The sequence below is a fragment of the Polypterus senegalus genome, chromosome 6, assembly GCF_016835505.1.
Source record: "Polypterus senegalus isolate Bchr_013 chromosome 6, ASM1683550v1, whole genome shotgun sequence".
NCBI classification, from domain to species: Eukaryota; Metazoa; Chordata; class Cladistia; order Polypteriformes; family Polypteridae; genus Polypterus; species Polypterus senegalus.
In genome coordinates, this window is record NC_053159.1 from 144433646 (window position 1) to 144458645 (window position 25000).

The 25000-nt window shown below is 35.5% G+C and overlaps 1 protein-coding gene across 2 annotated transcripts in view; it reads left to right on the forward strand.

Moving 5' to 3' along the window:
- Positions 1-25000, forward strand: part of gtdc1 (glycosyltransferase-like domain containing 1) — a 295974-nt gene that overhangs the window by 248691 nt on the left and 22283 nt on the right. The window lies entirely within an intron of this gene.

Here is a 25000-nt window from a genome sequence, read left to right on the forward strand (position 1 = left end):
TCTTGAACCTGCTACTGACGATAATGTACCCGAGAGATTAGCTTAGCAAATGAGGACACACACATAGCAAGGGGTTGGTATGTTTATTAAAACAATCCAAACAAAACAGTGTTCAAAACAAACTGCAGTGTGTCAAAGGTTCCATAAATACTGTAAATATAATAAAAAGAAGTGGTAGTGGAGGTTGAAATCAACCAAATAAATTATTCCATTAAAACTGAGGTTAAAACTCCTAGGCAAGGAAAACTGTCCTTTAAAATCAAGTCCCCAGTACCCCATAAGGTATTCTCAGTAAACAGCCAGGCACCCTGACAGTGATATATTTAGGAAAGGATGTGTCATCATGCATTTGCAAAATAAAAAGTTAGGTGTTGTTCATTAAAAACCACAACATTTGAAGTGTTGAGCCATGTTCTTGCTAACTTGGGGTTAACCAATAAGCTATGCAAGTAGAAGAAAAGTTGGGAAAGCTCAGTCCATGATATAGCAGGTAAAAGGATGAAAGGGTAAAGTGATTAGAAAGCAGTTATGAGAGAAATCAAAAGCACAGCTTACTAAGTTAGCTAGTAATTCAAAGATGAGCGACTTCTAATTTTCTTTGTATTTTATGCATTGTGAAATGACAAAGACAGATTAGTGTGACTATAAACATGAAAAGTGAAATGTGCTACAATAGACTATTGAGAGGTCTTTAATCCTGATGCCTCAGACAAGCTCCTGAACTGACCTGCAAGTCGTCTTACTGTTTACTATGTATGGATTACAGAACACATTGTCTTTTTTGTGATCAAACCTTTATTAAAGTAGGTGGCACCCAAAAGGAACCACTATAATAGCTTAAAAATATAAGTGTAAGACAACCTCCCAAGCCCTGCCTTGTGAAAATATCAATAGAGAATTAGAGCACCCACATCCAATCTGTTAAAAATAAATGGAAAATAAGGGGAAAGAAATTAAACACTAGTAGACAGAGCCCTCTGCTTCACTGATCACCAACCATTCATTTGCCCACTAGTTTAGTGTATAACATCAATTTCTCAATATTGAGGCTGGATGACTAATTAATCTACTATGTATAAGTAGGATCAAAATGAAAAAGAGGATTTCGAGAAATCAAAAGAAAGAAAGATAGGGACTTTCCAGTGAGAGTCCAGAACAGTCATAGCAGCAATATTGTCTAGGGAGAAAAATGTAGGGCAAGACCAAAAGTGGAGAGGTCTAGAAGAAGGAAGAATATGAGAAGAGAAGGGAATATAGTATATATTACAATATAGAGTGGATCAAGGCAAGAAAGTAAGAAACACAGGACCAAAAGACGGAGACAAATCTACATTCTTGGAATTATTTCTCCTTTCACATTTGTGAGACATGATGTACAAATGTGCTGATAGTTGGGATTTCTGGAAGATAGATTTTTATAAATACTCTTTCAGGAAAGGAGAAGATTACAGAAAACTTTCTACAAGAAATATTATAAACTAGCAAAATACCCGTGCTTCGCAGCGGCGAAGTACTGCCTTAAAATTTTTATTAAGAAGAAAATTAAACCTTTTTAAACTGAGGGAAAATATACTAATACTTATTTGTTAAGGATCTCTTTGTATACCACATTGTGAGTTCGGCCCTCCGGTTGTAATATGACCAAGCTGTGCGCTGAGCTTACTCTTGAGCATGCAACGTATAGTTGGCCATGTGAACAGTAATCTTGTTTCAAATCTCACAGCTTGGATTGCTGCTGTTATAATCGGTTTGAGTTTCATGGTTTGTTTCAATTACGACAGTATTATATGGCCGCGCAATATGTAACAAAGAAAATGGAAAAGGTAGGTGCCATCTCTGGGCATGGAAACCACTCGGTAAGTGATAGTTCTTTGATCGATGGTGATCACCTCGATAGACATGTTAATGGGGGTACAGTTGGAATGATAAAGGAAATGGGTACCTGAACAATGTAAAGTAAGTCTAAAATACCTACACAATAACTATAATCGTAATAAATGAACAATAAAACAGTGGAGAAGCCGTGGATTAAATAAAAAGGCTGTAGTTATCAGTAAGGAGATGTGAATCCCGTGGCGAAGCATGGAAGGGAATGTAGAGACTGGAGTGACGGATGGCCTTATATAGGCAGGCAGCCAACAACGTGGAAGGCGTTGGGATGGGGGACCACGGTGACCGAGCTGCAGGCTATGGAGGTATATATGTACGTAAGTAGGATTCAGTTAGCGTTGGGAGCCCGCGTACCAAATTTCTTGAAGATGGGCCCATAAGTAACAAAGACCATTGAAAAGTTCAATATGGCGGCCGACAGTGGCATCATACCACCGAAATAAGTACGTACATTGGTTTCGGTTAGCGCAGGAAAGCCGCCTACCAAATTTCGTGAAGATGGGGCCATAAATAAAAAAGTTAAACTTTGCGGACGTTGTCGACCGTTATGACCGTTACACGTAGAATTTCGAAATGAAACCTGCTTAACTTTTGTAAGTAATCTGTAAGGAATGAGCCTGCCAAATTTCATCCTTCTACCTACATGGGGAGTTGGAGAATTAGTGACATTGGAAACTTCAATATGGCGGCTGACAGTGGCGTCATACCACCGAAATAAGTACGTACATTGCTTTCGGTTAGCGCAGGGAAGCTGCCTACCAAATTTCGTGAAGATGGGGCCATGAATGAGAAAGCTCAACATGGCGGACGTTGTCAACCGTTACACGTAGAATTTCGAAATGAAACCTGCTTAGCTTTTGTAAGTAAGCTGTAAGGGATGAGCCTGCCAAATTTCAGCCTTCTACCTACACGGGAAGTTGGAGAATTAGTGACATTGGAAAGTTCAATATGGCGGCCGACAGTGGCGTCATACCATCGAAATAAGTATGTACATCGGTTTCGTTTAGCGCAGGGAAGCCACCTACCAAATTTCGTGAAGATGGGGTCAGCCTTCTACCTACACGGGAAGTTGGAACTCTCTCTGCTACTTAACTGACCAGTTTAATATCCCAGATGTTTCATTGACTTGATGCTATACTCTAATTTAAAATGTGTTCCTTTAATTTGTTTGAGCAGTATATACTGTATAATATATATTAAACAGTGTGCAAATTCAGGATTCTTTCAATAGCTCATTTTCTCTATCCTGCAAATAGAAAGAAATATTACAATATGTAAGTTTAAAGCTTTCTGTGCCATAGAATGCATGAAGAGGACTCTGTTTGGACAGCTTGTATTGTTCTAGAAATTTCCAACCACATTATTAACATTCTGTCCATCCATCCATCCTCTTCCGCTTATCCGAGATCGGGTCGCAGGGGCAGCAGCTTGAGCAGAGATGCCCAGACTTCCCTCTCCCCGGCCACTTCTACTAGCTCTTCAAGGGGAATCCCGAGGCATTCCCAGTCCAGCCGAGACATATAGTCCCTCCAGCGTGTCCTGGGTCTTCCCCGGGGCCTCCTCTCGGTTAGATGTGCCTGGAACACCTCACCAGGGAGGCATCCTGATCAGATGCCTGAGCCACCTCATCTGACTTCTCTTGATGTGGAGGAGCAGTGGCTCGGGCATCTGATCATTCTGTTCCTTTGAGTCAAATTTTTTACAAGTATTACTGTCTTCCACACTACTGTGTTTTTATTTAAAAACAGCATTTTCAAACAAAAGCAATTTCCATCCACACTAGGGTTTTCACATCAATAATGAAAGTATCACTACCCACACTGAAATGGCCAAACACACATATAACGTAGCCATTCACTTACACTGAGCATGTCACATTGGCCAAAACAGGAAAGGGAACTTTCCGCCTTTCTAGACATTCACTTGCAGCTTGTGTAAATACGTGGGGTGTAACAATGGAGACAACGCAAAACAAAAATTTAGATGCATACATGTAAGCAACGCATCAAGAGTTACGGAAAGAAACTCCTCTGTGTATACCATGTTGGAATGTTGTTTTCTTCTGTGAAGGATGACCAATCAGGGATAGCCATGTAATTAGTACACACTAATTCAGACTGTGATTATAGTCTACGCTTTCAATCACTGGGGTAATGTGGCTAAAATAGAGACTAATGTGTGCATTCTTAAATGAAAATGTAATAGCATGGACGTAGTGTAAGAGTGCAGACAACAGTTTAACTGTTTTAAGAGAAATATATTTTTATTAACTAATACATCAACTTTACATCAACACAAAACTTTACCTTTATGTGTTTGACATGAAAATACTTACAATTATGAAATGATTGCTGAACAAGGAAAGATACACTGAAGAAAATAATGCTACAAAAGCTGATCATATGTGTAAAATAAGCTCTGTCAATGATCCATTTAAATATAGATGGAGTCCTTTTTGAGTTTCCTTATGATATTCATTGTTTAAGAAGTGAAGCTATAGCATTCCATCACCCTGACTTGTCTGAAATGCACTTGAAAAATGTTGGATGGATGGATTTCAGTGTAAGCATATGTAAATGATACTTTTCTTTTAAGCGATACATGACAAACAGGATCAACTTTAGCAAAAATATACCAAAACATTATTGATGTGTAGTATAATGTGGTGTAACATATTAGAAATCTGTTACTCTTTGTCTTGTCAAAAAAGTGTGGTAAATTCTGAAAGGCAGAATGTGCAGTCATCTATTTTTGTGACTCCTTAAAGGAAGGTGTTACTGTTGAACCTGACATCATTTTTGGATCCATTTCTTCATTTCAATTATTTTTATGTCCTTCACTTTCTACTGTTTAATTTAAATATTAAAAAGACAAAAGAATTCTTTCTAGGAATTCAGCATTGTGTCTATAAAACTGAGATGACAGCGATCCAGTCCTTTTTGGCTTTAATAACAGTCAGTAAGGTTAATGCAGTTTACTCTGGAGTGGATGCTATTTTAGCAGAGAAAATGACAGAAAACAACCAACCAGACAAAATATTTATTTGTTACTACCTATATGATCCGTGTAGACTCTCTGGCCCGCATCTGATAGCTATTTGTTGTACAGAGAGCAGGAGCATAAAAAAAAATCAAACTCTTAATACTATTGTGTGCCTATAACCATCTGTCACTGCTAGCCTGAAGATGAGAGGAAGATTACGAGGAATAAACACTGAGCTGCCGAGCATTGGTGAAGCCTTCGGGCAAAAGGAAGAAAAAAACTCATGTGAGGACATCAAAGACATTCTAATTCTGAGCCAGTCAAGGATTACAGTTTGTAACCTGTGCTGACAACAGATAAATGATTGGTAATATTGTAGCAGAGCTGTAAGGTCCTATATGATGAACGATGATGATGGTGGTGGTATTGTGCGGAGAGGTGAAATTTAAAAAAAAAATGATTAGCTACAAGAGAATATTTAAAATCTACTATGATATCTTTTAGGATTCTTTTTTAAACAAGTTATAGATTTAAAATAATTTAAGACACCTCATGTGTATATATTCAGTCTTAAAGAGGTGAATGCAAGAGTGAAAAGTACCAAAATTTGAGCATAAACCAGTTAAATGATAGATTTACATATAACTTACATTATTTTTTTGTTATATTTACTTGCATTTAAGACACAACCGATGAATAAAAGTGCATCATGTATTATTGATGTGTTACCTCATTTTGTTAATATTTATTGGTTTTATTTAAATAATAATTCAAAGTCATAGGTGATCTTCGACAGTTTTCTTTAACTAATCCTTTTTTCTTTATTGAAGCAAATGCTTCAACTTTAACAAACATAAGTGTTGCTGTATTTTTTGTATTGTTGGTCATTTTAGTTGAACATAATTTTGAATTGCTGAAAACCTCCTTGTATAATTTCTTAATGATGAATGGACAGAAAATGAAGCATGTAGGCAGCTGTAAAATGTTTCTTAATTTGCAAGCTCTTAATAGAAACTGTTGTTTGCTGTGCCATGTTAATAGAATTTGTATCACTATACTGTTATGTGTGTATGTTAATTCAGACTTTTCTTAGTTTCTCAAGGTGACAGCAAAACTTTTCTGCCAGTGACATCTATTTCTTATTTTCTATTAGCAGCATCTAGGTTTTTGGACTTTCCTAATTAGAGCTAATTGTGTTTTTTTTTTCTTTCTTTTAAGTGTCCCTTTAATTAGGTGATAGTATTGCAGTATCTCATTATTTAATTTATTTTATATTGTACTTTATAGTAAATAGTGTTTGAATTTTAAAACACACCTCTTGGGTGTAACATAAAGGGGAATTTTTAATCATACATCACTGAATGAAAGGATCCTGTATTTTCCTTTAAAATATATTCTAATGAGTTCTCAGGTTTTAAGCATATGCATTTTCTAATTATTGTTGTATTTAGCTATATTTCTACTTGTCTGTGCACTCTCAGCATGACAGTTTCCCTAAAAAAAAAAAAAAAAAAAAAAGATGAGAAAAAGACAACACAGCTGATGGTTCCTGTTTCCCAGGCGACAGATTTATTTATTAGAACCCGAGATGACACGTGTTAATGTACCACATACCTGCTGATCAGCAAACTCTCCTGCTACAGCTTCAGTTGACAATTAAGACCTGGGCGACTGTAGCCAGGGGTTAATGCTCCTCATTAGAAGAACTAGGTCATTACTGTGGAATCAAGGCTCTTAAGGCAGCATGGGGGGGTGGCATAGTAAATTCAGCATCTCAACGAACACAGCTCTTACATTAATTAACCTCCCTTTTCCTTGTTGAAAAAAAAAATCTGTTATCATATATGCACATGGCCATACACCAATTAATTGCAAGAAAGAAGCTAGTTTACCGTCATCCCAGTGGTCGCCTTGTCTTCCTGTGCGGGAGCTCCATTATTTCAGAGAAAAAATTCTAATGTCTGTATGATGAGTAAAAAGGGTATTAAAATTAAGAAGGGAATCATGGCAGAAATCAGCTTTACCACAGGGGAAACGAGAAAATAAAAGCCACGGAAATGAAAATAAATAAGCTTTGCTAATACCTCACCTTAGGAGTCTTACATGAAGCAAGCTGAATCAGAGGTATTTAGAGACACTTCTTTGCTGGGTTTTAAGCTGTTACCAGCCTTTTTGACCTTCAGTAAAATGTGTTTTTGGTAAAACAAAATCTCGTCCAATTTTAAAAAAGGAATACATGCAAGTAATTTACCTGCTAAAATTGTTTAAAAACAAGGTAAATTAATTTAAGATTTGTATCACAAAAAGAGCACACATTTATAAAAAGAAGACAATAGATGCTTTTGTAGTGGAACATAAGAAATGAAAATGTTCATGTTCAAACGCTTTAAATGTGGTTGCATTAAAGTGTACTACAAAATGCACTAAAAGCTAGCCATTAAACCAAAACATAAAAAGTATGTAGATTTGAGAAAGTATGTAATACATTAGTTCCTCCATTACAAGCATACTTTATTTTTGTTTTAAATACACAGCATCGTGAATGTATCCTTATTGTCTCCCAAAACTTTTGTTTTTTCTCTCTTTGTCTTAAAACAGCTATTACAGCTGTACATGTCAGCTGGGAATTCCCAGGGCTTCTCTAACCTACTGATTTTGATGAGTCACAGTTTGGTATTGCATTGATTTTAATCAGTTAACCATTTTGGGCTATGAATTTGTGTGCTGTACATTATGCGTTAATCATATAATACTTCAGTACCATTCTCATAGTATTTAATAAAACTATGACAAAAGAGTATTCAAATTGTTCAACAAGGTGTTGTTGAAAAATTCTGAAGGTGTCTAGTTCCCGGAAGGCACTGTGAACGAGGGGAGAATTCTTGAAAAACTTGTTTTTATATTCTAATATTTGGATTTTTGGAAATGTACCTATATTTCAAAGATATTCAATTTACACCAATACTTTCACATTCTGATGAATGTATAATTTTGATTAAGTGTGTTTATTCAAACTTCTGATTTAAAATTAAATACTGTTGTGGAAAAAATAATAAAACAAATACATTATCAGTCTGTATAATGTGCAGTAATACTGAGTTTCAAAGTGTTGCATTAAATAAATAAGTGAATTATTTATTTAAGTAAGTAATCATTTTAGGTAAGTAGAAAAGGAGCTTATATAATCAATGAAGGATTCATTCACAAATTGAGAAAGAAGAGTGACAGAATTTCAAAATCAGTAAAAATTGCTATACTGTATATACACTCAATTTGATTATTGGGAAATATATAATTTTTTTTTTTGCTGGTAGAGATGCATCCAGTAAGATTGACACAGACAGGTAAATATGTGCTCATTCAACAAATTTTACTAACTTTTAACTGTAAAATTATGTATACAATGTACAAATGTTATTATATAGTGTTTATATGTACAGATTATGTACATTTTTATTTAGAGTGTGCATATGCAGTTTTGAGATATACAAATTTTATTTCAATAAAGATTTGCATTATTCAAAAAATAATTCCAAAACTCCTAAATAATGTCCATCTCTTAATCCCACCTTAATGAACACAACAGAATGAACATGAACTTTTTAGGTATGATTGGTTCACACCATGCTGGCCACAGATTAGTTTTCTCCTAGACTTTAACCTACAGTTTTATACTGTTTTACCCTCAGCAAGCCATGGAACCCTTTAAGTGCACAATAGAAATATAGGTAATATGAGGGCATACTGTTAATGTACATAAATAGTGGTAGCATATTGTGTTTGCTCATGTTCATTTAGATGTTTGCACAAAGTAGTACAGTCTGCATGGCTGTACTAGTGATTCCGGTTTTGGTGAGAAGAAGGTTTAAGTGAACCAGAACATTTTCTCAGACTATCAGCAAATTATACAGACAGCAAACAGTAGGAATCTAAGGGTTCATCTGTTGCTTAACAATGCTCAGTTTCGTACTGCTGTTTGTAATCTTGAAGCATTTAAGAGTCTATGCTTTAATGTCTTTAAGAGTTTATCAAAAAGCAAAGAGACTGCATTGAAAATCGGACACAAAGAGTTGTGTATCATCTTTATGTTAGTTTTAATACATTGTAGCTTATTCTGATCTCTTTTTATTACCCTTTTCTTTCCATGTTTTTCACAACCATTTACTAGAGAAATTGGAAACTACATGAAGAACAGTGATAAAGTATTTAAAAACTGGACCTCAACAAGCAATTTCAAGTGACAAATTTTAATACTATTAAAGTTAAAGATATAAAACAAAACCAGTTATCTAGTTTTGCCGGATAATAATTTCACTTTAGAATTATTTGAAATTACTAAAGGTTACATGTAAGGCTATAATTAGTTGTTTTACGGCCAGAATTAATAGAAAATGTTTAAAATGACTTTGATATGTATTCTGGAGATCCATGTTAGTACCATACTGAGAAGCTGTTAGTGTGAAACAGTTTCCTGAGCTCCCACATTTCTGTGCCATCCCACTAAACAGGCTGTTCATATAGCATCACTTCTGCTGAATTAATTTACCAGCTGGGCAGTGAAGACCAAAGATAATTAGACTTGCTTTTTAAAATGCAGACCATCACTGCATGTTTACCTAAAATGAAGTATTACATATAACTCCATCATTAAAACCTTAGATAGCCAAACATAATTTGGAAAAAAGAGTATTTACATAAACAGGCCTTGAGTACTTCAACCATTAGTCGATTTTTCATCATAGCACTAACTTTACTGTTACTGTTTAAGGCTGGTGGATTTGCACAGCCACATTAATGGAAAATTAAGGGTATCAAGATTGTTAGTAATGAATGCATGGTATAATGCAATTTCACCTAACTTGATATCTCTGCCACTTTTTAGCTGTTTAAAAGCCATGATGTAGTTTACTATACACAAGCTAGGGCATCTGATATAATGAATCTGCATAGTTGCTGAAAAAAGTCTTTGCAACCTGTTTCAGGGATACCTTTCAACAGGAGCTTGTCTGTTTCAGTAAAATATGATTTGTTGTAAGCATCAACCAGCATATCTGCAACATATAATAATTTTATGCTATGTAAGTTAATGGCTAAGATACATTATTAATTTTCTGAACCTGTGTGTTCTTGTGTATTCTCACTGGAAAGTTCACATCATCCATTCATTTAACCCAGTTTTTGTAGTTGTAACATCAGAGCCTATCCACTGGTAGAATAAAGCACAAGGCAGGAACTGACCCCAGACAGGCTGCCGACCCATCAGAATTTTTCAAATTTATAACAGCTAATTAATGTAATATTCTTGTCTTTGAGATGTGTAGGAAAAAAACTTCATAGACATGGATAAAACATGCAAATTTGACACAGAACAGGTGTCAAACCTGTGACACTGGAGCAATATTATAATATTACATGCACCTTCATAAAGATAGTTTTTAGCCCTGTACAAAAGCTATTAAAAAATGTCCAATATTTCAAGGACAAATAACATTTTTTTTTTTTTGTTACTTTGTTTTTAATTGTTCTGTATTTTTAAGTCATCTGTTACACTACATTTAATACTATTTCTTGCTGTGATGCTTACGTTTAAATTTCATCCTTGCCATACTCAAAATCATTCCCCATGTGATAATCATTCTATGATAATTTTGCGCTAGCTAGCATAGCAAGTTAAAATACTGCGTGGATTCATGCTGCTTATGAAATATTTTACTTATCCTGTCCTTTATATTTGTTAGATAACAGTTTCTCTACTAATAACCAAAAATTTTAGAAGTATTTCTGAGTTTGATATCGGTGCTGGTTACAGGTAAATAGTTCTTCTGAGTTGATCTGTGTTTAGTTTCACTATTACCACAGTCAGTTTTAAAGGTGTCATTAAATACTTCTTTACCAAAGTTCAGGGCTGTTTTGATGTTTTGAGGACCTTATCATAATAACCGCATAGAGAAATTGTTAATGAGAACAGCCATCTCCTTGAATCTGTTTGGTACCTTTGTTTCATGTCTGTGTAGTCAGTAAAGTGAGAAGAGAAGGTCAACACACTCTTGTGTACTCATTTGGTAGTACAGTATATAATGCACTCTAAAATCTTTGCCAGATGTTATTCCAGCCAAACACCCATGATTATTATAAATATGAACCATTATATTATAGCAAAGACCAAGATAAAGACAATATTGTAAGGCTGCTTTCATTATATGTTTTAAAGACAGGACTTTATGTGTTTTTACACAGCTGTTTCATCTCTGTTTTGGAACCTTTTGCCCAATGCCATAGCAATTATTCTGCAATACAATGCTAAGTAAGCAAAATTTCTCAAAGTGATTCAGTGGCATTTGAAAGCCAGCAAAAATAGCTAGAACCAGAATCATGAAGTCTACAGATTTACAGTATCATAGCTTTGATGAAATATAAGTTGAACACAAGACACGTAATAAATATTAATGTTTTACATTTTTATTTAACAAAGTTGTCTTTTCCCTGGCTTTATTCCAAGGGTCTGCTATTACCACTGCTCTTCTTCACTTTGTTGTTTAGCAGTTGACACCATCTATTTATAAACCATACAGCTATTATTTTTTACTTAAATGTAATTGAGTGTTATTTTTCTTACTCATTTATTGTGGAGATCTGTTAGATATCCTAATACTATTTTTATACAGTGTCTTTTTACATTTACTGTAGTATCACATAATTTTTCCCCTTCCTGTATACCTAGAGGTTTTTTCCACTATTGTTTTCTGAGGAGTTTTCAAAATATGAACAGAATTTTTATTAATTTACTAATATTTTATAAATTTAATCTGACGCAGATTGCTAAAACTATGTGTTATTGCTGTATGTAAAAGCTCATGTGTCTGTGATGCTGCGTATCTAGTGACTATGAGGGGCCATATGTATTATGAGTTCAAATGTTTTCATATACCATGATATTTAGATTATTGCAGTTTCTAGGAGATCTCACCAGCACATTCTCCTCTATGTAACCCACAATTAAGCCCAAAATTGTCACCCACCCTGCTTTTGCAAGAGATGCAAAGGATTAGCAAACTGTTCTCAACTGAGCAAAGTATGAGTGACATTTGTGAAAGTGACTTCATTTGAATGAGTGCATACAACTCCATAGACACAATCAAGTCTCCCACCCTTCACTGAGCCCAGTGTCCATGCTGCATTTGTGTCTGAAGTCTTATTCACAGAACTGTGCCTTCTGACTAGTGCATGTGATCGATAATTTAATACGTCTCGAAAAATATATTTTTAACCCTTTATACAGAGCACAAGAATGCAGTTGAAAGTAACAACTTAAGAAAGAATTTTTTTTTGTATGAAAATGTGCTATATAAATAAATGTTGTTGTTGTTGTTAACTGTAGACTACATATAGTATATACTGGAGTGAAAATCAGGATGGACCCCTCAGTATTTATAATATCCACATACAGTCTTTGGGTCACCATACCATAATACAGTGGAACCTCGGTTTACGAGTGTTTTGCAAGACGAGCAAAATGTTTTAATAAATTTTGACTTGATAAAAGAGCGTTGTCTTCCAACACGAGTAGTATGGATACACTTTGTCTGCTGAGCGTCATGTGATTACAACTGAGCCGATGGTTCTTCTCTCTCTCTCTCTCTCTCTCTCTCTCCCCTCCCTCCTTATCTCTCTCGCTCGCCCGCGTCTCTCTCTCCTTATCTCGCTCACTCACCTGTCTCTCTCTCTCTCTCTGTCTCTCTTCTCTTGAGGGCAATCGTCTCCTATTCTCCATCTGAGTCCGTGTGCCTCACTCATATAGTCAACATCCATACGAGCGTATACTGTTTGTGTATGTGTGCGCTGTGAAGTGCGATTCCCCATCTTGCGCCCCAAAACACAAAGCTGAGCCTCAGTACTTTAACAACACCAGCTTTATTCAGCTTGAAACAGCAACAGCGCTGTTATTTATTGTAGCAGGATCTTCGTTGTTCCTTGTATCACCCATCGACGGCAGGCGCTTCTAGCATGTCTGCAATCTTTTTGGATGCGCTTATACGGCGAACTGCTACAGCGCTGGGAGACTGCGATTGCCTTGGGACACTCTTCCGCGTGTCGTTCCGTTGGGTGGAATCCCACATGAGTTTAGAAACTCACTCACACCAGCCATGATTCTTTTTAAAGGTAAAGTGCAGGTTAATTTGTTTTATGTATTTTACTTTATATTTTGTATTAATCATTTTTATATGAATAGTTTTGGGTTGTGGAACGAATCATCTGAGTTTCCATTATTTCTTATGGGGAAATTCACTTTGATATATGAGTGCTTTGGATTGCGAGCACGTTTCCGGAACAAATTATGCTCGCAAACCGAGGTTACACTGTATTGCAGTTTTTTATATAGACAGTATTTTACACTTTATTAAGTATTGGGATTTGATTATATTTTACATGGTCATTCATTACCTTTTTGTTTGACCTGTCCCATTTGTAAAAAATCAATTTGTTGCACCAAATTATATACTGTATATTTTTAGCATAAAGTTTTTTGAGAAATCTAGTAGAAATGTTATCTGTTCCCAGTGATTTATTTGATTTTAGCATTTTAAATTGTAGCAGTACTTCTCTCCCCCTTCTCTCAGTAACCTCCAAATATTTAATGTAACTGATATTGCTTCATATCCTTTACAAATAATGTTCTTTTTAATGCAAGTAAATATGAGATATTACACATATGTTGTAGAAATATTAGATTTGAAAACAAAATGGGAGGTCTGAAACTTGAAAGTACACCTTATTAGGACATCAAAGTCAAAGTGGAATCATCATTATCTATATCAAGATCATGTACATAAGAAATCAAGCATGCTAATAGGATGTTCAGTTACATATGACAATGTCTGTAGTACAAGTCAAGAGAAGTTATGCTTAAATTACATAACACAATAGTGAAGCTTCACCAGGATTTTTGTATACCGTTTTGGACTCCATATTACAAAAAAGACAGAGTCGAGAAGAGAGCAAATAGGCAGATTCTGGAGCTCAGTGTTATTGGGAATGGTTGAAGGATTTTAATTTTTTCAGTGCAAATCGGGATTAAGAAGTGATATGATTGAAGTGTTATAAATTATTAATGGAATTCATACAGTGGATCCTAGCTGTTACCTCAGTGTAAATTCTGCAACAGGAACACAGGAATACATTTGAAATCTTGTTAAGGGCTGATTTTGCACAAGTATTTAAAAAATTTTCTTCACAAGAAGAACTATAGACACATAGAATAAATTACCCAGTAGTATGATGAACAGTAGGACATTCAGATATCGACTTGATGTAAGTTGTGTAAAATCTAGGTGCATAGGATAGTCAAAGTTGTTTGGCTGAACGGCCTGTTCTTATCACATTTGTTCTAATTTTCTAATGTCTTCTGACTGCCTCTTCTTCTTCTTCGTTCGGCTGCTCCCGTTAGGGGTCTCCACAGCGAATCATCTTCTTCTATATATTTCTGTCCTCTGTATTTTGTTCTGTTACACCCATCACCTGCATGTCCTCTCTCACCACATCCATAAACCATCTCTTGGGCCTTACTCTTTTTCTCTTGCCTGGCAGCTCAATCCTTTAATCAATCAATCAATCAACATTTATTTATATAGCACATTTTCATACAAAAAAATGTAGCTCAAAGTGCTTTACAAAATGAATAGAAAAATAGAAGACACAATAAAAAATCAACATAAGTCAACATTAATTAACATAGAATAAGTAAGGTCCGATGGCCAGGGTGGACAGAAAAAAAAAAAAACAACTCCAAAAGCTGGAGAAAAAAAATAAATAAAATCTGTAGGGGTCCCAGACCAAGAAACCGCCCAGTCCCCTCTGGGCAATCTACCTAACATAAATCAAACAGTCCTCTTTGTATTTAGGGTTTTCATGGAAGGACCTGATGATGATGGTTACATAGACTTGTGGCTTTCAGTCCATCAATGTTGGTGCATCATGATCCACCACAACGAAACCGGAAAAAGAAACAGAAGAGAGAGTAGGGGTCAGTACGGATTTTGGAGCCACTGTGAATAGTTATTATGAAGAATTGAACATACAGAGTATCAGTATTAAGTTAAAGTGAAGTTATAAAAAGGCCATGTTAAAGTAATGTGTTTTCAGCAGTGTTTTAAAGTGCTCTACTGTATTTGCCTGGCGAATTTCTATTGGCAGGCTATTCCAATCCTTAGCCTTCTCCCAATATACTCAGCATCTCTCCTCCGCACATGTCCAAACCAACGCAATCTCGCCTCTCTGACTTTGTCTCCCAACCATCCAATTTGAGCTGACCCTCTAATGTACTCATTTCTAATACTATGCATCCTTGTCACACCTAGTGAAAATCTTAGCATCTTTAACTCTGCCACCTCCAGCTCTGTCTCCTGCTTTTTTTTCAGTGCCACCGTCTCCAACCCATATAACATAGCTGGCCTCACTACCATCCTGTAGACCTTTTCTTTTACTCTTGGTGATATCCATCTGCCACAAATCACTCCTGACTCTCTTCTCCACCAGTTCCACCCTGCTTGCACTCTCTTTTTCAGCAAGAATTTAAAAACAAATGTAATAAATAAAGATCAGATTTTACTATAATTGCACATAAAATCATTCAAATATTTGACCTCTAAATCTAAGCATTATCTCATATGCCGTATCTGCAGCACATTTTCATAAACAGGATGTAGATCAAAATGCTTTACAAAATATCAAAGAAATAATTACAAGAAAAGAAAAACAAATTAAATTCGGTAAGAACAATAATCAATAAGTAAATAAAGTAATTAAATTCATGCTTATATAACACAAAAATATAATTAGTAGAAATAAAAGAAATCCTTATATATACTTTTGTATTGTTAGTTTGTAAAGATGAGTATTATGATAAAGTCAGGTGACCAGGAAGGCAAACAAAAAAAAGGTAAAAACCCCATATAAGCTGCAGAAAGAACAAAATCTGCAGGGGTTCCAAGGCCAAAAGACTGCCCAGGCACCACTGGACATTCTACCTAACATAATTTAATTTAAGTTCTTTATTGCAAGCCAGTGTTTTGTTATGCCAGCTTTACTCCACAATCTCATTTGTGAAAACTGGACATCATTGTAGGTGACTTCGTAAACAATGGAGAAAGGGTTACACATTATATTGTGCATGAAAAAATACAATATTATCAGTCCATTTTCTGAATCGGCTTAATTTAATTTTCTGATCACAAGAAGCTAGAGTCAATCCCAGCAGCAACTCATAGAAGACGGCTGTAAAATTGGATTAAGTGGGTTTAGTACAAGGATGGATGAGTGGCACAGGGCCTGGTAAATTTTACAATAAGATCATCTATCAGAAGTAGTGACTTTCTGCTTTAAAATGTGCAAATATCAATTGTGATTGGTCTTGTAATTAAACAAAGAAAAATTGATATCAGTAAAATGCTGCAGCTGATGTGACTAGAATGGGGTCTATTTAACAGATGCCTGAAATAGTTTAGCATAAAATTACGCATGTTGTTCTTCTAAATTAATTGTTTGTTCTTCTGTACTTTTGTTTCTGACATCTCTTCTTCATTGTATTTTGTATCCTCTTTATATACAGTGGGATGCAAAAGTTTGGGCAACCTTGTTAATAGTCATTATTTTCCTGTATAAATCGTTGGTTGTTACGATAAAAAATGTCAGTTAAATATATCATATAGGAGACACACACAGTGATATTTGAGAAGTGAAATGAAGTTTATTGGATTTACAGAAAGTGTGCAATAATTGTTCAAACAAAATCAGGCAGGTGCATAAATTTGGGCACCGTTGTCATTTTATTGATTCCAAAACTTTTAGAACTAATTATTGGAACTCAAATTGGCTTGGTAAGCTCAGTGACCCCTGACCTACATACACAGGTGAACCCTATAATGAGAAAGAGTATTTAAGGGGGTCAATTGTAAGTTTCCCTCCTCCTTTAATTTTCTCTGAAGAGTAGCAACATGGGGGTCACAAAACAACTCTCAAATGACCTGAAGACAAAGATCGTTCACCATCATGGTTTAGGGGAAGGATACAGAAAGCTGTCCCAGAGATTTAAGCTGTCTGTTTCCACAGTTAGGAACATATTGAGGAAATGGAAGACCACAGGCTCAGTTCAAGTTAAAGCTCGAAGTGGCAGACCAAGAAAGATTTCGGATAGACAGTCAACCCACAGACCAGCACCAAAGACCTACAACATCATCTTGCAGCAGATGGAGTCACTGTGCATCGTTCAACCATTCGGCGCACTTTACACATGAAGATGCTGTATGCGAGAGTGATGCAGAGGAAGCCTTTTCTCCGCCCACAGCACAAACAGAGCCGCTTGAGGTATGCTCAAGCACATTTGGACAAGCCAGCTTCATTTTGGAATAAGGTGCTGTGGACTGATGAAACTAAAATTGAGTTATTTGGGCATAACAATGGGCGTTATGCATGGAGGAAAAAGAACACAGCATTCCAAGAAAAACACCTGCTACCTACAGTAAAATATGATGGTGGTCCCATCATGCTGTGGGGCTGTGTGGCCAGTGCAGAGACTCGGAATCTTGTCAAAGTTGAGGGATGCATGGATTCCACTCAGTATCAGCAGATTCTGGAGACCAATGTCCAGGAATCGGTGACAAAGCTGAAGCTGTGCCTGGGCTGGATCTTTCAACAAGACAACGACCCGAAACACTGCTCAAAATCCACTAAGGCATTCATGCAGAGGAACAAGTACAACGTTCTGGAATGGCCATCTCAGTCCCCAGACCTGAATATAATTGAAAATCTGTGGTGTGAGTTAAAGAGAGCTGTCCATGCTCGGAAGCCATCCAACCTGAATGAACTAGAGATGTTTTGTAAAGAGGAATGGTCCAAAATACCTTCAACCACAATCCAGACTCTCATTGGAACCTACAGGAAGCGTTTAGAGGCTATAATTTCTGCAAAAGGCAGATCTACTAAATATTGATTTCATTTCTTTTTTGTGGCGCCCAAATTTATGCACCTGCCTGACTTTGTTTGAACAATTATTGCACACTTTCTGTAAATCCAATAAACTTCATTTCACTTCTCAAATATCACTGTGTGTGTCTCCTATATGATATATTTAACTGACATTTTTTATCGTAACAACCAACGATTTATACAGGACAATAATGACTATTAACAAGGTTGCCCAAACTTTTGCATCCCACTGTAGTTTAGTATTGTGGTGGAGCCAAAACCTAAGTAGGGGTTGTCAGAAAGGTGTCACTGTCAAATAAAGCTCCCATCATTAAACCAACCTTTACTTGCTTCTTTTCTTTTATCACAGCTTGATTATATTGTCTGACAGTGGTTACATGATAAGAGAGGTATTTCTTTTTGAGTGCTTTGTTGTTTTTTAAGATTGTAGACTTTTCTGCTTGTCCTCAATTTTACATTTTTAGCTGACTTCATGCCTTTGTCTGTATTTGCCTGTCTGCTAGGCTAAGCAGTACATGAAAGGAAGAAAACTGAATAGATGCTGACACATTTTTGTCAAAAACTGTTGTCATTCATTAAATGAGAGTGGTGTTACTTCATTATGGTGACTTTTTCTTTATATTTTTGGTTCAGAACATTAAGTATGTAGTGCAAGTATTATACTGTATATAAAATTATCAAGACTGTTGTTGCAGACTCTATTTCAGTTAGCGAGACCTGTTGTAATAAATTATGTGATCAAATGTAATGGCGTATAGTTTTTCTGAATATCAGACCACCCTGCACTTTAGCAATATGTATAAGGACAGAATCAGGAATCAGCCTGGACACACCAGAGTTCTCACATACTAACTCTTTTAGCCTAGGAGTTCTCCAGAAATATGCCCTTCAACTGTAAAATTTTATTCTATCATCCACGAACATTTAATCAATAAGCTGTATTCTATGTTCATGTAAGTTCATTGTAAGAATAAAGTGCCATGATGTAAAACATGTCACCCTGTCTTGGATTTTAAGCACACATTTTCCCTGTGGTCATTCAAAAATCTTGATTCCCTATAGCTCAAAAGCTTTCTTTATGTATCTATACTTGATATACTTGCCTTTAAAGAGATAAACTGTGTACGTAGTATTACAAATAATAATAAAAATGATTAGTTGTTTTGTCTGTATTACATAATTGGTACTTTTGGCTAAAATTCACAAATGTACATTAAACCCCCTATTTCTGTACAGTAAGATTTGTGACATTTTATCAAGCTGTGTTGGTTTTACAGACTTTGGTTTATCAATATTTGTGTATGTGTTTAATATATAAAATGTCACATTGTTATCTTGAGGTTGTTGTTACTTATTTATGGCAGGAGTTCGCTTGTATATATTTTGTGATTTAGATAAAATTACATTTTACATTCAACAAAAAGGAAACACTCACTATGCCACATATTCACTAATTAAAATCAATCAGTATTCTTCCCCTGCTTCTGTTCAACTTAATAACTTTGCACAGTAGTTCTCAGACTTATCTGATTGCAGCTCACTTAAACAAAGCACATAGCTCAGAGGCCCACTAGCCCCTTTCATAAGTCACATTTAAAGATATATATTTTAAACTCATATTTTACCATCAGAGATAAGTGTACAAATGCCACATCGAAGTGTAACATTGTATGCTTTACATTTATTGTCAGGTTTGAACTGATTCTAACTAAAAATTAAGTCAAATGAAAACTGGAAATTAGGATATTCTGTGAATAATACCAAGAAGTGATATAATTTTAAACTCATGGAAATAAGTAGGTACATATAAAAAATAACAAAATATACTACATAAAATAATGTGAACAAAGGTACTGCTTACTTTCAGAAACCAATAACAGTATATCTGGTTTGAAGCTGGAGAGTCTCATATCCGGCGTTTAGCCGATTTCTGTTCTTTGTTTTCAGATTCACAAGAGTTGAAAAAACACCTTCACAGTTATAAGTTGAGGAGAATGCCAGTAATGCTTCAGTGCTGCGTTGGTGAGCCGAGGATATTCTAACTGTATGTGGAGCCACAAATCTATCAAACTCTTTTCATTAAAGACAGTGACATATCTGTGGATAGTTAGACAAGATTGTCTATCTCTTTTGATGAAAGCTTCCCCTCAAGTGTTTTTTATTTATTTATTCCATGCATGTAAAAGAACTGCTGATCCACTTAAATCCTGTTTCTGGTTTTGGAAAATATTTTTTAAACTGGTTGCAAAATCCTAGTAAGTACTTTTTGAAGTCTTTGGTGATCATTTCAGGATTTTTTTCGCCAGTCATCATCAAGAAATCATTCAGCATAGTAAAACTCTCAAAGCCTTAGGTGCTGAGATATTTCTGCCATAGTTCCATTTTCATATATATTGCTATTACTTTATCTTGAACATTAAAGATGGTGACAACTTTTCCTTGCAAAGCAAGGTTCAAACCATTGAAGATGCTGAAAATATGTTCTAGGTATGCCAGTTGAGCAAGCCAGGAGATATTATGCATGTGATTGGAAAGGTGAACCACTGGACATTAACTATCATGGAGGTAGATTTTGATATCACCTTGCAATTCAAAGAAACAGCAAACTACAGTATGAAATAAAACTTGGTTGTGTTCACTATCCATTTTGCAACATAATATTTTAAAAATATGTGCATTATATATGTGTCATTCATAACCATTATAAGCCCATTTGGCATATTCTTAGCAGCAAGTTGTTCATGATGAACACTATAGTGTGTTACTGTTGCCAATGGAGCAACAGATTTAACCCATGCAAAGAGGCTCTTCCTTTTGCCAGTCATAGCCACAGCACCATAAATGCAAAGACTGACACATTGTGTCCAATAAGCTTCATTACTTATCAGAAAATTATTTAATACTTTCAAAATATGTGCTCCTGTAGACCTATCAGGCAGGATTCTGCAGAATAAAAAATCATTGTGTACTTTCCCTAAATATTCATATCTGACATATGCAAGGAGAAGATCTTTGCCAACCGAACTGGCAGACTCATCAAGCTGAAGCGAAAAGTATATACTATGACAGAATTACGGTAACACCTGACATTTCACATTTTCAGCCATGCATGTTATTTGACGTTTAATTGTATTATTAGAAATAGGTACTTTTGAGATAGCATTCTTTGCCTTTTCCCCAAACATAATCTTTCCCTTTACTTTTTCAACAAGTTTTATCAAGTTTTCTGCTGTAGTGTGGCCTGTCAAGTACCTAGCTACCAGTAGCAATACTCTGTACAAAGCCCTCCGTCATGTTAGCATTTTCTCCCCCAGCAGCAATGAAATGCATTCAATTCTTATGGCAGTTAAGGTCTTTGCATTTGTTCTGAAAAAAATGCAGAGGCTTTCCAGTGCACTCCTTGTGTTTAGAATCAAAATGATGCTTTAATTTGGAGAATTTCATTATCTAATTGGAAAGAGTTTTGTAAAACAAAACAGTTGTGGGCTAGAATGTTCTTCATCTCCTATCCAGGAAAATACCAATTTTAAAGAAATCACTTTTATACTTTCTCTTTGCTTTTTTGTTTTTCTTTCCAACCACCATTTTATTATCTTGTTGATTAATGTTCATTGCAACATCCACGTTAAGAATCTTCTTACAAGTAATGTCATCATTTTTGTAAACAGCATAATAATCATTTACATTTAGCAAATGTTTATCTTGACTGTTCTTTGTGTCTCCACTATTTTGAATATTTTTTTCACTATTCACTTCACAAATTCCACTAGATTTGAGTTTTAAAGTACTAGTTTTAATTCAGCATTCCATAATATTATCCCTAAAAATAATTAATTTAAATTAAGTGATAGTTAAATAAGTAAAATTTAATAAACCAAATTTTAATTAGTAGACTTAGAGTGAGTACTGACATGTGTAAACTCTCAATTCTCTCAAATATGACACACAATCAGACTACTTTTCCGGACTGTGCTTCCGGTGACACTAATAAAAGCAATATATTGATATGCACGGTAAGCAGGGCACAACTGAATACCACATGCGTTTCTCACTGTATAATGTAAACAACTGCACTTCAGCCTTCCCAACTTTCTCATTCCCTGTCCTCATTTCTGCTACATCCAAATTCTTTACTGACCATGCCTCAGCTTCATACATCATTGCCGGTCTTACAACTGTTTTGAAAACCTTACCTTTTGACCTTCATCTTAATTCTTTGATCAGACAATATTCTTAATACCTACTTCCAATTGTTCCATTGATCCCACACTCTATGAGTTATATCATCCAGTTCTCCATTTGTGCTCCCACTGGTCCTAAGTATTTAAAATCATCCCCTCTTTCCAATGCCTCTCTGTGCAGACTAAGTTCTGAATCATGAGAATAATTAAACCTCAAATAATTATCTTTAATTCTCTATCTTCCCAATCCCTTCTTCTTTTTCCCAACTTCTTCACTTCTTCTTTCCTGGTGCTACACAACACAATATCGTCAGCAAAAAGCATGCACTGAGGGATTAGTCTTTTATCTGACAGGTGTAATAAGAGGAGACCAGAGACGTAGAAAGGTTTGGGGCAGCCACCCGTTTAATGCGGTTTCCCGGCTGCAAAAGTCTTTGAGGCATAATTATACAGTTGTTACACAACAGAGTCCAAAACAGAACTGCCTGCCTAAGCCAAGGCAGTGAGCTTTATAGCACAGAGGGCGGAAATGATGTCGTCCTCTGGGCCGGAACTGGAAGTGACATCATCCTTGGGGCCGGAACCGGAAGTGACCTCATTCTTGGGGCCGGAACCGGAAGTGATGTGTCCTTCCTGGAAATGGCGGCTCCTGGTGGGATTTCCCGGGTAAGACCTGCAGAGAACTCAGAAAGAGCGTCAGTGCACCCCGCCCCCCCCTGGGCAGATGTATAAACAGTATTTCCTAAGTCCTTCAGCTGCTTCCCATGCACACGTGTGTGACACAGGTCAACACATCTATAACCTGATCAAACAGATAACAACTTAAAATAAGACCCTGCTGCAGACATATATGAATTGGAATATTGTGTATTACTTCGACACTGTTTCTAACCAGGGTCCTCACTCCCTTGTTCACCCTGGACAATCTTCACCTACTTCTCTGGTGCTTTTTTGTCCTACATGCACCTCCAGACCTTGATGTCCTTGATGTCGCATCCTATCATGAGTCTTCTCCAAAACAATAAACATCATAGGCAAACCTTTGTGTTTCTCATTGTTTCTGTATGATCTGCCTCAATGCAAAGAGTGCAATAGTTGTTCATCTGTCTGACATAAAGCCTCCCATATTGTGATCTTTTCTTTCTCTCTCTAACCCTTTCCCAGGTTTCATTGTGTGTGACATCAGTCTTACTCCTCTATGGTTTCCACAATCTTGATTTTCTCCTTTTTACTTTTAAAGGGTGCAATCACTCTGTTCCCCCAGTCATCTAGTATTTTATCCTGTTCATAGGTCTTCTTAGATCCCACAATATTTCTACTCTCTTATCCTCAAATTGTTTCAAACATCTACTGGTATTTCATCTGGTCCTGTTGCCTTTCCATTCTTCATTCTTTTCAAAAGGTATCAAGGAGTGTGAGATGAGAAAAAAACTAAATGAGGGACTTGTAGCCCCTATTGATATTATGTAGTAGAAGGCTTTTAAAGGACTTCGTAAGATGGTTTGTAGTATAGTTCTTTGTGTTTTTACATAACATCTACCCCATTTATTTGTATCTTTTTACATTTAACTGTTACAGTCTGCTATCATATACTAAAAATGCCAGTAAGATTACACAATAGTCTCAGTTCTTTGCCCCTTAAAAATGTTTAATATTACAAAAACATCAATCTATTCTGAAGTGTGAGCCTGTGATAAGACTTAGTCACACATTGACCACCATATGTTTTAAAGGTATTTGCTTATTAAAAAATATAAAAGTAGCATAAAGGGAATCCTAAACTTTTTATATTTATATTTTCATTCTTTCTTTTAAATTCTACAAGATAATTGAAAATCACAACACCTTGACATACAAGCACATCTGTCTGAAATTGTTATCACAAACTAATTGCTAAACCCTGCCATTCTTATGTGTTCTGGTATAATATTTACTTATTTTTGGTAAATTTTTAATGTAGTGTTTTGTCTAATTGTTGTTTAGTGTCTCTGACAAAATCCATCCATCTTCTTAACCTTTTTATCCAGGGTAGGGATGTGGAAATAGGTCTTTTATAACTTGTATTGGTTATTTGAGTAACTGATTTATATGTTTATTTGTTAATCATTGCCAAACATTTCCCAAAATGCTTACTTGACTACTAGTATTAATCTGCTTATATGTACTTTATGACCATTACGCATGCACAATCTCTTTTTTAATTAATGAAAAACATGTTTGTGTATGATGAAATAGTTATACTGTATACGTCAGTGACAACTGATTACAATATATCTTAGTTAATATACATATTTTCATCTCTGCTTGATTTTAATACTTTTTGTGGATATTACTGATGTTTAGTTTTACTAGTTCTAAATAAAGGTATGAAGCACATTAGCACAATAGCTAATACTGCTACTTCAGTAAGTCTGGTTCCACCTTCAGACCAGTGACTATCTATGTGTAGTTTGTGCATTCTCCTTACATGAGTTTGCTCTGGGTATTCTGATGTCCTTCCTGATATCAAAATTTGTAGTCCATGTTATGGATGACTGTAAACTAAGCTGGCATGAGTGAATGAGTGTGTCTGTGTTTGTATGTGTGTGTAACCAATGATTAACCTATTTTCATATCCAGGACTGTTTCTGTCTTTGATATGCTGCCACAAACAACCCTAAAATGTAATAAAGTGAGTTTGATAAATGGATGGAGGAATGTAATTGAAAATTACATATTTTGACAGATTACTCTATTTTCTGTTCTCTTAAATTGAAACATCAAAAAATGTAATTATTTAATATATTTCCTGAGCTATTTTGCATCATAAAATTATAATCATACAATTAAAGGAAAACACATTTCATTTTTAATACAGTTTATACTAATTACCTAGGAAAAAATATTACATTTTACTACAATAAAAATTATGCTTGGTATTTTATGTCCCTATATATCTGTTGACTACACCAACACCTGTAAGTTAT